The 14,443-nt window shown below is 38.7% G+C and overlaps 1 protein-coding gene and 1 long non-coding RNA gene across 3 annotated transcripts in view; one reads left to right on the plus strand and one right to left on the minus strand.

Annotated features, from left to right (window-relative positions):
• LOC114934931 (MAP/microtubule affinity-regulating kinase 3-like) overlaps positions 1–14,443 on the minus strand; it is a 341,090-nt gene that overhangs the window by 46,057 nt on the left and 280,590 nt on the right. The gene's annotated exons all lie outside the window — the stretch shown is intronic.
• Positions 7,878–14,443, plus strand: part of LOC146722201 (uncharacterized) — a 108,479-nt gene continuing 101,913 nt past the window's right edge. For both annotated transcript variants that reach the window (XR_014925280.1, XR_014925281.1), the window contains exons 1-2: positions 7,878–8,108; positions 8,239–8,276. This is a non-coding gene — a long non-coding RNA (uncharacterized LOC146722201). The remainder of the gene's footprint in view (positions 8,109–8,238; positions 8,277–14,443) is intronic.

Below are 14,443 nucleotides of genomic sequence, written 5' to 3' on the forward strand. Positions count from 1 at the left end.
GAAACGTGTTGGTTCGCTCCGAAATATTCACTCCGCGTATAAACAGAGTCTGCTCTAGAGAGTTTTCCTTTAGGAAATTTATCGTCGGCTTTCAAGTTTGATTGTAAACTGAGCGAGAGAATTGTGAATCAAAGTTATACACACACACATACACATATATACATTAACGTAATAATCTATATGTGATTAGTTTATAAAAATGAATAGTTATTTATTTCCTTTTCTCTCTCCGTTCTTAAAAATTATGACTTTTTAATATATTAATATATATCATTTTTGCTTCAATAATTTTATTTATTATTTACGTGAAAAATGGATTAATTAAAAAATAAATTTTTTGTGCTATACCGGAAACTAGTGTAATATTAAAATCACATCACAAACTTATAATTTACTTATTTAAAGAAACATAAGTTTAAATATTATCAGAGTTTCGTTTATAAAGTTTCACATCTTCATGTTCGACGCGTCAAATCTGATTTTTTTAACATAGCAATTTAAAGACGGATATCTTTCTTATTTAAGATTAAAAAGCCTATATACAACACAAGAGATATAATTACGCGGTAGATTGTCAATTTAAGAATTCACACGGTGGGTTTGTCGAAGAGGCGCATATTGCTGAAAGGGAATCGAGGGAAAAAGATAACAAAAATAAAGAAACCGGAGCCGAAGAAGGCGAAGAGGAAGATGGGTGTGAAGAACCAAAGTGGTTCCGACTGGTAAGAGGGCCTCGGCACGATGGTTAAATTCATTAGGCCGACATCGCAATGGCGCGGACGACAATTCTGCGCGGAATATCAATGAATTTGTGGGCATGGCTGTACACACAAACACACGACACACACATTTAGGGTCCGAGCGGTCGATGGACATAAATCGAGAGATGCTCGATAAAATGGCCGAAAAAATACGAGTTGCACCCAGAATAAATAACGTACAGGAGGGATGTTGCGGTCAAACGTGGAGTTATGAATTACAGCTTATAAGAGGCGCCATGCGAGGGGGGGCAAAGCAGGAAAAACGAGCGGAGGAGGGAAGCGAAATAGGGACGGTTCAACCCTCCGGATTTTCAGGAACGAAATTCACTCGACGGAGACGCCAATCGAGGCGGAAATTTACTTTCCCTCTCTCTATGGCGTCCATCCACCTCCGGGTTTCTCTTCGCGCTGGCAGTCGACCCACTTTCCGGCACGCACCATGCTTTATGTATATGTGTGTGTGTGTGTGTTCATGCTGCCCTTGCAGCAACCAGCGCTTCTCGAGTTGACACTCGCCAGAAAAGTACAAAAGGGCGCTCGTGAGAATGACAAGGTTGGTCTTAAATGACCAACAAAAATAGAATTTTTTCAGCTTTGAAAGATTCCTGAGAAGACGATATTAAAATAACCGATTTGAGAGAAAAGTAGCATTATTATTATTTACTAAAATATATATTTAAAAGAAAAAAAGTTAGATATTTATATGTTTTTGCCTGAGGCAGAAAAATCTCTAGTTACGGTCCTAGGTGTATATTTTATCTCGGATGAATGCACAAAGGTCTGAAAACTGCCCTGGGTAGTGTGAAATCGCGGATAAATCGGTCCTCGTGAATGGCGCTTGTGAAGAATGGCGGCCCTTTTTTGTCAACAAGGAGGGTGCGTTTGTCGCGGCAACGAGGACGCGCGTTGTCGCTAACGTCTCTATACGAGTTCGCAATACGGATATAACCCATAGACCAGTGTACTATTTTGTAAACAGACGCTCTTCGTTAGATTGAATGGCATGACTATCTGTTGTGAAAAGGATTCAATCGGCCGATGATGGCAGTCACGAATAAATCACAAGCGAGGAATGGAATTTCCGATACGAATATTATCCTCGAATCCAGGTCCAATCTCACGGGCTTACAAGGAATTCGACACGTCAAGGTGTGTGCGTGATGTACGGAAATGCTGACGTGGTCGAAACATGACCCTAATCCATAGCGTAGGTCCGAGAGCTCCTGCATTAGAGCACGAATCCGTTTTATTACCAGAGGTATACTCAGAAACCATGAACGCTTACTAGACACGCGTCACTTAAGCACGCTTTTATTGGATTTATTGTACCAATTAGTCATTGAAAATATAGGTATAAGTGTTAACTGATTATTCGCAAGAATGAAAATTTTAGAATATAATTAATTTGATTCACATATTTATATCGCGTTTACAGAAAGAAAAGTCTTTGATTAATTAACTGTATCTTTTTTGACGCTGCATACGCGAGTAATTAAATAACATTGGATATTATTGAATAAAATTGGAAACTATTTTAAAGGGCTATATTTTTAAATAAAAATTAAAACTGCCAAAAGAGCAAACGCGCTCTTCGTTTTCCGCGTTGTGTAGAAAATTAAAGATGACTTCTCACGTGAATTTGCGAGGAGGATGTTCCACGACTGGTACCGATACCGCGAAATACACTTTCGATGAGAATCGGATTTCCCGCCGGGCGCACGTGGTAGGAACCTAATCCAGTACAACATTTTCCCAGACGGCAAATCTGATTTACCGTCTTTTCCTCTCGCCGAAAATCCTCTTTCCGGCATATATACGCGTGCTCCCTTTAGTTTAAAGCAAAGAAAGAAAGAGAAAAGGAGAGAGGGGAGAAAATCGTTTCTGGCTCTGACATTTTATTCGAAACGCAGATCGACAGCTAGGGAACGTAATAAGAAGGCGCCGCAGCCGAATGCGCTACCGTAAAATAGGATGAACGTACGCCGAGATACTTATATATACTGGAAAGAAAAGGGCGGGATGTGAGAATTAAACTCCACTGACTCACACGCGCCAATTTTTCTGATACTGCGAAATCCGCTTTCCGCGATCCCACAGACACGATAAGTAAATAAAAATCGGTCACGGGATTGCAGTCTAATATCAATGTTAGTTTAAAATCGTGTTCTCGAATTTTTCTTGATACTTGAGCTTAGTTTTTATAAGGCTTAACACTAGATAAGGATTGTACAAAGGCGAAAATAATTTTCCAGGTATATTTTCAACACATTTTGATTTTAATTAAATATATTCAGAAATATTTATAATATACGTACCTACATATTTATTTACTCAAGGTGTTTAAAAAAAATAGAAATGAATTTTCGGCATATAAAAATGAGGAATGTCAATCCGGAAATGCGAAAGTAATCGTTATTACCGATACATCGAATAATATGAATGCTACGCCGAAAAATCATAGCGAAACAACTTATTTTCCGGTAACAAAAAAAGGCCGCTCGCGACTCGCCCCATTCGTCCGTCCAATCTTCCTGATCAATTTCCGGGCAATCAGCTAAGTGCCTTCATGCTCCTCGCGCGGATGCACATGCGCTCTATGCGCTAGGTAGATAGGCAGGCAGGTATCGGTATCGACGCATATACGCCAGTGCGTTTAACACAAGGACAACGAAAGAGAGAAAGAGAAAGAGTGAGAGGGAGGGTGAAAGAGAAAGAAAGAGAGATAGATAGATAGATAGATAGATAGATAGAGAGAGAGAAACCCTGGCTTTTGCGCGGGCTTGTTTATTTTACCTTTTACCCTCGTTAAGCCTCGGGAAGCCTTTGAAAGGCCATGAGGGGTCGGGCGAGCTCTGTAGGTACTTTGAAAAATGGGGATCAACGCTCAGCCGACACGATAATAACTTCGGGTTGTTGCACCCAAATTTACCTCGCTCCGGTACCATGGACGCCGATGTAAATATCGTGAATACAGAGAGAAAGAGAATGCGCGAACGAGCGTTGAATACCGCATATGAGAGTATCCGGGTGTATGTATGCTGCAGCCTGAATGTATACGTGAAGAAGTCGCGGCGATATCACGGTTATCCGCGATTCTCCTGGAGAGTTTGCCACTTCAAGCGTGATAGTCTGGGGAACGACGGTAGTTCATATCGAAACCACACGGTGGATTTCAACGAAACATTCCACGTATCTTCGGTATTCCAATAATATCGTGGATATATAGAGTCCTGTATTAGAGTGCAGAACTCAGACAGATGCAAATATTGATATTGTAAGAATATTCAACTTATTTGCATTGCGATAAAATGTCATAATTTTTAATATATGTATGCAATACTTTATCTTAGAATTATGTATACAGTTAGATTAAAATGGTATAATAATTAATCAGTTTTATCTCTTAAAAGATTCTTTTTAATCATTTTATTTAAGCTGATCTTTTCATTAATTATATATAAAGAGTAATCAAGGAGAGAAATTAATATATTGATTTAAATTTATGATGTACTTTTCGTTCTAGAAGGAACCTCGTTTAATTTCATAAATCTTTGAAAATGTTTGATTAAAAAATCACGCGTGTTAACGAAGTGACGGATGGAAAGAGGGTGGAGGATGTCGCGACGTAGGGTCACGAATGTGCAATATATAACGGAAGCGTAGAAATCTACTCCCGATTGTATCGAATTGAATCACCGGGGATTCCTCCTACGTTCCCGGCTCATCGTTCACGATGACAGTTTCCCCAGGCCATCTCGGATACTTAGCACCCCCTTTTGAAATTTGTCGTTTCTCACGTAACTAAGAGACTAGGAGCGACATTTGTCAGGGACAAGGAGGGCGACGCGTAAAAACGAACGTTCCTCGATTAAACGGAACACGCAGAGTGCTAGATGGAATTAAATATCGTCTCGGGGCGAGTCTGCGGGTGCGGTGCGAGAATAACAAAAACAAAATGAATAGCGCTTTGATGGATGCGGTAGTAAATTAAAAGATAAAGATCCTATAATTTGAGTTATTATCCAAATTAAGCGGTTCTTTTGTGTTGATATGAAAATTATACATCACACGTGTATACATATAATCAATGAAATGTAATTTTATCCACACAAATTTCATCAAACTTATTTAATTTTAATTTCTTTTTTAAAGAAAAGACTGGATACATGCAAATTGTATTTGTCATGAAAGACATTTTGTTTTATTCGATGAAACGTTGCTTGGTATAAGCTTTCAAACATTACTGTCCTCATTGCTACGGATAGATATTTTTAGAGTGAGTTTATAACACTAGCTCGCACATAAATCCAGAGCACGTGTCTTTGACGATTGTGCGCGACAGAATCGCGTCAATGAATCACACACGCGGAAAATAATGCACGTGTTTTCCCATGAATCGTCACTCGCGAAACTCGCTAATTTGGCGCTCTTTGACGCGCAGTCAAAATGAATTCTTTTCTCTTTTAATTCCTGGTGCCTCGTCGTCATCGCCGTCACGTAGTCCGCACATACTTAATGGCCCGAATTTTCCGTGGCGTCGTAGATTACCGTGGAAAAGGGTGACTTTTATTACACGAGACACGGACCTAACGAAACCGACGTCCATTCGACTATTCCGCTCACGGATCGCCCTTGATATTATCAAATCCCGTTTCTCACCGGGAAGAGAGAGTAGGAGGAAGCAGAAAGGGAGGAATATATGCGGAGTGTGGTAAATTAATCCGGGTGTTTTAATTTTAACAGACGCGCCGCTCACGCTACAATACTTTCCCCAGCGTGCGGTTTGTTATTTTAGATGGCCACCTAACTCTTGCGCTCGCGACATTTTACAGCCCCGGCTCGTGAAATAGTTTCTATACGAAATGTTGTTAGCACACGTGTTGCATTTATACTTACGTAATCGGTGAAAGCCCTCCCGATTGTACTCGTATATATAGGTATAAAATAAGATCAATAAAAATTAATGTTGGACGCTAATGGTGAAAATAAACTTGACAAAATTGATCTCGACGTAACCAGCAATTTTATTCAATACTTTCACGACGTTTCGACCATTTGGTTGTGATCCATATCAATTAAAATGAGATTAACGCAACATAAAACCGATCTTATCTCATTTTAATTGATATTGTAAGAATATTAAATTGCTGTCGTTGACGAAACATCATAGCGATGGGACGTGTTCCTCTTTTAACTATTAATTTTAAATAAGATCGGTTTTATGTTGCGTTAATCTCATTTTAATTGATGGAATTCTCACTTAATAAGGACCACAACCAAATAGTCGAAACGTCGTGATGTATTAAATAAAATTGCTAGTTACGTCGAAATCAATTTTGCCAAGTTTATAGGTATAAAATATTAATATGAATTGATAGACAACTGATCTAGATTATTGATGGATCGAGGTAACCCTGAGAAATATTAAGTCTTAATTTGTAATTTGAGAAAATTGTATTTTGTCCATAATAATATGTTTGCAAGTGAATTTAATTAGATGGACGCGTTTTAATTAATTGACCGCATCGTCTAAATTGATGCGAGCATATATTAGGCTATTATTAAAATTACGCGCGTATATACAGAAACGACGTGAATATTGCATCGCGCAATCTTATTTAGACCGATCGAGATTTGCGATTTCGCGATACTTTGGCTCGCGAATTAGTATTCTGAGGCGTTCACCGCCGAAGCTTCTGCTATTTCGTCCGAGTCGTGGCTCGTCGAGGAGGCCACGAGATAGGACTCGTAACTGTGATCCGTGGGATGCAAGATACGACGAGAAGAGAGACGAGATCGGGATCGACGGGGGAGAGAGAAAAGAGAGACGAGGGAAGAAATGTGTAGGATAGGGGGATAAGGACAGGAGTTTCGGATTTAGGAGTACAGTTGGGCGCGGACGTGACGGCGATCAGAAGATATCGTAGAGACCCAGCAACTGTTTTTCTCCGAACCGTCCTGCCATCGACGAATCAAATGTATATGGACATAGAATTATTAGGAAACGTGATAACAGCGCGTTTTCACGAGTATGCAAAGAATACGCGGGCGCAGTCGATTCATCGTCGCTCATAGAGTAGAGGGAGAAAAAGATAAAGCGAGAGAGAAAAACAACCCTCGAGCACGGAATATCGTGATATGCGTATTTCTAGATAGGGAAGAATCGATCGACACGCATAGCTTGGCCATGACACTACACAGGGTCAGCTTGGAAAACCAGTGAAAGCGGTCATATCTCGGTTTAACAGAATTATTACTCCAGACATCAGATTTCTTTATATATGTGTAAACCTTTAAACCTGATCCGTTATTAACCGATGTATTGCTTTTTTAAAGATGTTTCCTCATTATATCTAAACATAGATTAATTAGAGAAATGATAAAACAAAATTAATTTGTAGAATTAAATTGTAGCTGATAATGAAGTAAAAATTTTTATTTATAAATTGCAAATGTGAATAAACATTGAATAAAAACACATTATAAAGAATTTATAATTGTACAATTTTTTTTATTTTAAGGCGCAAAGAATGCAGACCCTGTCTATACGTTTCGCATGCTCTTAATGGATGTTAAAATCTCGTTAATGTTTACACTTTCTACGCGCTCAGTTTACAGATCTTTTTGGAAAAAAAACACGATCCTTTCTCTAATTAAAGAAAAACACGAGATTTCAGGTAGATCCAGACATTTGTATGCGATGCAGCAAGTTTGTCTAGCGTAAGAATTTGTAATCGCTGTCCGCGTCGAGAAATATTGAGACAGGATGATTTAAATGGAGGAAATACGTATAACAGAAAAAGCAAAGATCTTCTTTCTTGGATATTTGTATACATATATCAAAGTGATAATAATATGTGTGTGTGTTTGAAACTGACGTCTGATTTCGCAACTTCTCATTTTGTTCTACGGCATTTTCCTTATCAGTATTTATCAGGCTTAAAAAATTATACTTCTACATGAATTCTAAAAAGATATTTACCTTCTAAAAGCAGAAAAATATTAATTAACATACATATAAGCTCAAATAAAGGACAATCTATGTATATATTTACAGATATTGAGATAAAATTGCTCTAATATATGTATGTATTTTATTTATTGTTGCAGGTTCTTGTCAAACGAGCGCGCAGCTTATAGATACCAAATTGTTGCTACGCGTTTTCGATTATAGTTTTCTCATTGTGTAATGCACGCGAAATACGCGTGCGATTTTCACGCGTCGCGTCGGAAGTGCCGTGTAAAGTGTCGGGCGATCGTAATTATTCGTTTTTGCGAGTGTCGTGAGTGCTATCAAGAAAGGAGGAGGCTCGGGAAAGCATCGGGCGACAGCGGAACAACTGTAAGGTATGCAAAATAAATTTTTTTTTTTTCTAAAATACGTTGTTTGAGATATTCGATTGCTTCTATACTTTCATAACACGCTGTGTACACATACGCATATGTATAATACATAATTTGAATATTTTGTTTTCAGATCAATGTGCATGTACGACTCCACTATTGCAGGTATCGGTGAGTGAGAAATTTATTTTATAGCATTTCTATAGCAGTGAGAATAAGTCGATCGAGAATGTAAATGGATATAAAGTCCCAATATAAAGAAGGATATAATCAATTTCTTATCTATGCTCCAAAATTAACGCTTTATTAATGTTTAAGAATTGTCTGATTATAATAATTGTGTCATTGTAAAATATGTGTTATTCTAGTTACATGTAGAATGCGTAATAAAATGTTTTTCTTAAATATAATTGAAGAAACAGATTAGAGAGATAATTACAAAAATAATCTAAGAGATAATCAGATCCTGTGAGAGAGTTCAATATTTTAATTATTTAAAAACTCTTAAAAAGAATATAGGGAAATAATTTTTGTATAAAGAATGAAACTCACAAAAAGTTGCTTATATAATCTATTTTAGAAAGAGTATAATTTTATTTATAACGAAATATTTTTCGCCAGACTTATTTTCACTTTATAAAATTTGCATTGCATACAAATATATTATTTGAGAAATCATTGAATGAATAATTCAAATACTGTAACATAGGGCGTTATAAATGTCTTGATATAATTTTCGATCCCCAAACTAAACACTTTAAATTCTTTCGTTAACTCGTACATAAGCATTCACACCCGCAAGTGCGAAAGTGAATGTTGCTTTTACGAAACATCGTTAGCGAAGAGCTCTACACGGGTGGTCTATAAATCCACCACTATATCCGCCAACATCCACCGCCATACATTCGCGGAGACGGAATCTCGCGACCGCAGACGCGTTTAATGAAAATAATCTGACGGAGGATAATGCGGAATTATGCGAGTTAAGAACCTTTCGCTCGTTCGCGGTTCGACCCTTTCACATTTAAAGACTTTAAGTTGCTCGATATTATTTCTCTCCGGCGCGCGTGACGAAATAATTTAATTCCTCCTGTTTCTCGCGAATCCGTGAGAAATCTGTAATATATCGCGGGAGATAGATAAGATGGCTGCAAAATGCATGCAATCAAATATATCTCTCACATATATATCTTTTTTAATAATAATTATATTTTTTATCGTCGCACTAATAAAAAGATTACACGTGCAACAAATGTGAAATTACAAGATAGATTTGATAAAAATGACTTATCCGATCGTGTACAGATATAAAATTTCAAAAATTTCTAAGGGCCTTTCAGCTGTCAGCTGCAATGTGTAAACAGAAAAAATCCCAACCCTACACTAATCATTACCCTCGGGGCCCTCGCTTATTAGCCTGCCGACTATTTCCCTCAATGACACTGAAACAACGCAGAAGGATTCTCTGCGTTCTCTTCCGAGCTAGCTCTCGGCGCTCACACACCAGTGTCACACGATACACTCTACATATATATATATATGTGTGTGTACACTGGCTGCTGCTCCCTTCTCGTAATACAGGCATCGTGGCGGATAATACGAATCTCGCACGCACGCACGCAGGCACGCACGAGGGGGTACGCACGATCTCTCTGCGACCCCTCTTTTTCTCTCTCTCTCTCTCTCTCCTATAAGCACCGCGAGTGCGTATATTCGGGAGTGCCGGCCGTGACGGATGAGCGCGGCCGAGCTTCGGACAGGGCGCTGTGCTACAGGGGTTCCCGAGGGATCTCCCGCGCGCGAGATTGATGCGTTATGGGAGGCGATCGCAACGCAACCCATGCATCGGCAATGACGGCCTCGCCTCGCCTCGCCACTATACTTCTCCACTTTTTTCTAAATTCCGCCTATCCGCGGCTTCTTAGGAGATGTTCTCGATAGCCTCCGCGAGTCGATCGAATACCGATGAGTTGTGCTTTCCGCGTAACAATATTCAATGATATATCGATGTATCAGTAATTCTGTGTCTTGCGAATAAATACTGACACGTTAAATATTATTTATGAATTCACAGATATGTATTTGATAAAAAGATTTTGGCTTTAAGTTTAGAATACTTTAAGGAGATATATATTGTGTTATTTTTTTTTTAGAGAAAATCTATCTCTTTCTTAAAGAAAAAGGAGAAACTTTTTTAGAATTAAATTCTAAAATAAAATCATTCTCTTGATTTGCCCAACTTTTCATCCTCATAATTAAGTGTGCACGGAAACCACAGGGTTCTATTTTAACGTATGACTGTATCGCATTCTATATCGGGAAATGCGTAACATGTGTGATCATTAGAATAAAATCGAGCTAGCTTTCAAGATTCGTTGAGCGATGAAATCCTTCCTTACACAGTTCTTGTCGTCAAAGTATTTTAAATGCCGAAAAACTTCCAAAAATATAGCTTTCGTAATTGAGAATAACTCATCTTCATAATAAATTAACCGCTTAATAAAGATGCCGTCTACAAATCTATTAGACTTTAAATGTCAGAATAATTTGTGTAACTAAAAATAAAAAAATGTATAATGAATTAATTTACTGATAATTTGGGTCGCTTTAACGTGGTTTTTTCTTAAATTTTTTATTATATTTTTATAACAATTATGTATTTTTGATTAATTTGCTCATTGCTCTATTCTTGGAATCGCAATTCTGCAATATCTGATATAAATATATATAAAAAACCTATCAAATAAAACTCAATATTATAGCTAGGATACGTGATATGAGAATATAATAATGCGCGAATTCGGAACCTTGTGAATCGGAATGATTATAACGATCGCTTCATTAGACGCCGGGCGAATAAACGCAAAGCTCGATGAAGCTGGACATAAATCTCGATGATAACTCGTCTCGGAGGCACGTATCTTCTTCGTTTCAGCGTCGAAGAAGAAGCCGGGAGAACGGCTTCCGCCGCGAAACAAGTCTGCAATCAGATAGCGAGTGCGAGCAGGAACGAACGTTCTCGAGGATATGCGTGGACTTTCGACACCCTGTGATTCTCTCCGTTGCCTTATTTGTGGCACGATATACGCAGCGAATCCGAGCACTGTCGTGCGTGTGTGTATGTTATGTGTCACGTTGCCTGAAAATAATTTATCTTCCGAAACGGTCCGAACGTAAAGCGAATATCGTGATTTTACGCGCGATTATAAAATGTCGTTCATTATACATTCATCACAATTATGCTATATTTACAAGAGATACATTATAAGCGATCGTAAAATTTATTAGTGTCGCAACTACCTTTAAATCAGCAACTATGATGCATAGAAAGCGGACAATCAGCTTGATTCCACATGAAGATCAGAAATTGCATCAATTTTAAAAATTTATTTATACCATCTTCAAAAAAATTTATATACACAAGAACAGTGTATAATAATAATTTTTAAGACAAAAATTTATCCATCTCTCAATTCGAATGTAATAAAATTTTTTCATTCGAAAATGTAATTAGTTTTGGATATTTATAAAATAATTATGGAAGTGTGCGCCATCGATTTCTTCGGAGATTCTTTTACAACGCTTCATCTCGCATTGCATCTAAAGAATAAAAAATTAATCGCGAAACGCGAGAGAGTATCATACATATTTTCCAAGCGAGACAGCTAATTTCGCGTTACGCGCGATTATCGATTGCAATATTTCTCGCGCTGTTTGTGCTACTCAACATTCTACATATTTATGCGATTTACCGCGCGCGATTTTAAAGAGATATCTCTCGCGGCGTAATAAATTGATTTATCTATCCATCTATCTGCGTAGCGAATCGTTGTAAGCGCTCACCTTTTGCATTATGTATCGCGCGAACGCGCGTATTATATTTCGGTGTGGGTACGTACGAGCGAGTAAAATTACTGCCATGTGCTCTTTACCAACGCGGCGGGTCTCCTCCTCTCGCCATTGTATGCTAAGACCCTTCGCGACGCGTGGTCTTGTCGCTACCGATAATAAAACGATGTTCCCCCGAAGGAGAACACGGGCATACGCCTTGTGCCGAATATGTCAAACATCTCTGTTTCTCGATTTGCGAAAAAAACATCGTAATCTCAGAATGCATAACCCGAGAAATACAAAAAAAAAAAAATTATACGTTTATCGGAGCAAAATTTTACAGTGGATAATTAAAATCTAATAATTCAGAAACGCAAAGGTAAATATATATTTACAGCAGAGTTTAACTTTAAAATTTCCACGACGAGTTTCACGATGAGATCGATGGACTTGAGATTCAAGTTTGTATAAATTGCTATGTAGATGTGTAATCTGTTACCGTCGCATGACGAATGAGAGATATAAAGAGAAATATGAACCGCGCTTTAAAGATTGAGAACCGTTGTATAATACCATCTCTGTATGGTATCTCCGAATTCGGGAATCGAATAGGCGCGTTTCGGTCCAAATGTATTCGGTTATCGAGCGTTGTTCCACTTCGATAAGGGTGGCTCTCAAAGAGCTGACAAGGGTTGTGACGAATGCGCGGCGCCGCTCCCGGAGAATTTGCTTTAAAGGGCAATTTTATTCATCTCTAAGCAAAGAAAGATGGTCGAGAGGTCGGAAGATCTCGCATGTTCGAGAACGAATCCCTCGAGGCTACCTAATGCGATGTGCCTCGTAGATAAGTATATCTCTTTTCACGGCGTAACCTGCGAGAGAGGGTCTTCTTCGCGTTAACTGTCACGAGAATAGGATGACCAACGTGTCGCGCTGGTGATCTATCGGTGTTAGTCCACGAAACTGATTGGCATCTTTGAGGATCAACACGTTTCGTTGACAGAGATTCTCATGATGGAACATCCGCGTCAGTGACTGGCCGATTAAGTAATATTGTTAGCCAATTACGATTTTTCGCGAAATAAGTACATATACATTTTTTATCGCATACCATCACAGACATATATTTTCAATTTAGAATTTTTCTTCAACTTTTACTCTTGTATTTATTGTATTCTTTTACGTATATAAGGGATAATGACTATTCATTATTTTTAATTTGCCTCTTATTGATAATTTTGTATAAGCGAAAGAGCAAATATCTCTCGTAATAACTATACTTTATCCCACACACATTGCCGCAAAAATTTGCCTGTCGAATCGTACACTTCGTGGCATGGAGCCTCTGACATTTGGTTCACGTTGAGAGAAAGGCGCGCACCGCGGTGCAATACACGAAAACGAAGGATAACGTGGACCAGCGAGGGAGATGACTCGATGCCGATTGCGAGGAGCCGATGATTTATAAGGTTACAGGGAGTAAATCACAAGCGCGGCCGGGTTCTCTTGATATTTCGCTATCCGCAAATCGAGCACGCGCGTCGTTATTGCCGAAGGATGTAATTCGCTTCATGGTTCGCATCGCGGCTCGCTCAAGCATAGTATGAGTTATAAATCCGTGAGTAGATTTTGAAACGAAGGAGATGCGGCGATCCACGGCCGGTCGTGGCACGAAGTAGGTATCCGTTTCCAGTCGCGATACGGATCAGTGAACGTCCGTGAAAAATCCTCGTTAATACGGTTATCTTTATAACGATCGAGAGCAAAGCGCCTTCTTTTCGACACTTCCTAACACTCTTACAATTTTAATGACATATCTCGTTTAGCTCTCCTTGGAATTTTGTTATGACGTTTGCTGCAAAGAAAAATTCGAGCTCTTGAATTTTCAGCTTCGTGCGCGGTTGTATATATCGAGTATAACTTTCAACGCACTGAAGCGAAAAAGTAAGGATTATTAAACAATCGTTGTCTGATTTATATCAATCGGCGTGCGGATTAACGATCGATTAGATCGCGGCGATCGGCCAGGCGGATCGACGAGGAGATACGCAAAGAAGATACCGGGTCTATGTGTATCGATGCACACGTTGTATCGCTTCGAAGCTCATTTATCATAGTTAGAAGGTGGTTAACGAGTGACAGATTGAATTGGTCTGGCTATTATTCAACGATCGTTCGTGCATATAGCGATTTATCTCGCGAGGCCCGAAACCTCGAGATGTACGAACGCACCGCATAAAGATCGTGTCCTCGCTACAAAAATACTTCGATACGGCTACATGAGTCGTCGCGTTTTGTACAACCCTCGTGATTGACACTTGACAAATTCTTTATCTCATCGATTTATCGGCTGTATCGCGCCGGTCGATGTCGGAATATTAAATGCTGTCTCGAATCTTATAACGCACGGAAAGAAACTAACGCGGGAGATGAAGTGTGATAAATGCACGCTATTTGTCCGAAAAAAAGTTTTGGAATTTATTATGTATAGAACAAATTACGTTACA

Source organism: Nylanderia fulva, unplaced genomic scaffold (assembly GCF_048542155.1).
Source record: "Nylanderia fulva isolate GAGA-0341 unplaced genomic scaffold, ASM4854215v1 Scaffold35, whole genome shotgun sequence".
NCBI lineage: Eukaryota > Metazoa > Arthropoda > Insecta > Hymenoptera > Formicidae > Nylanderia > Nylanderia fulva.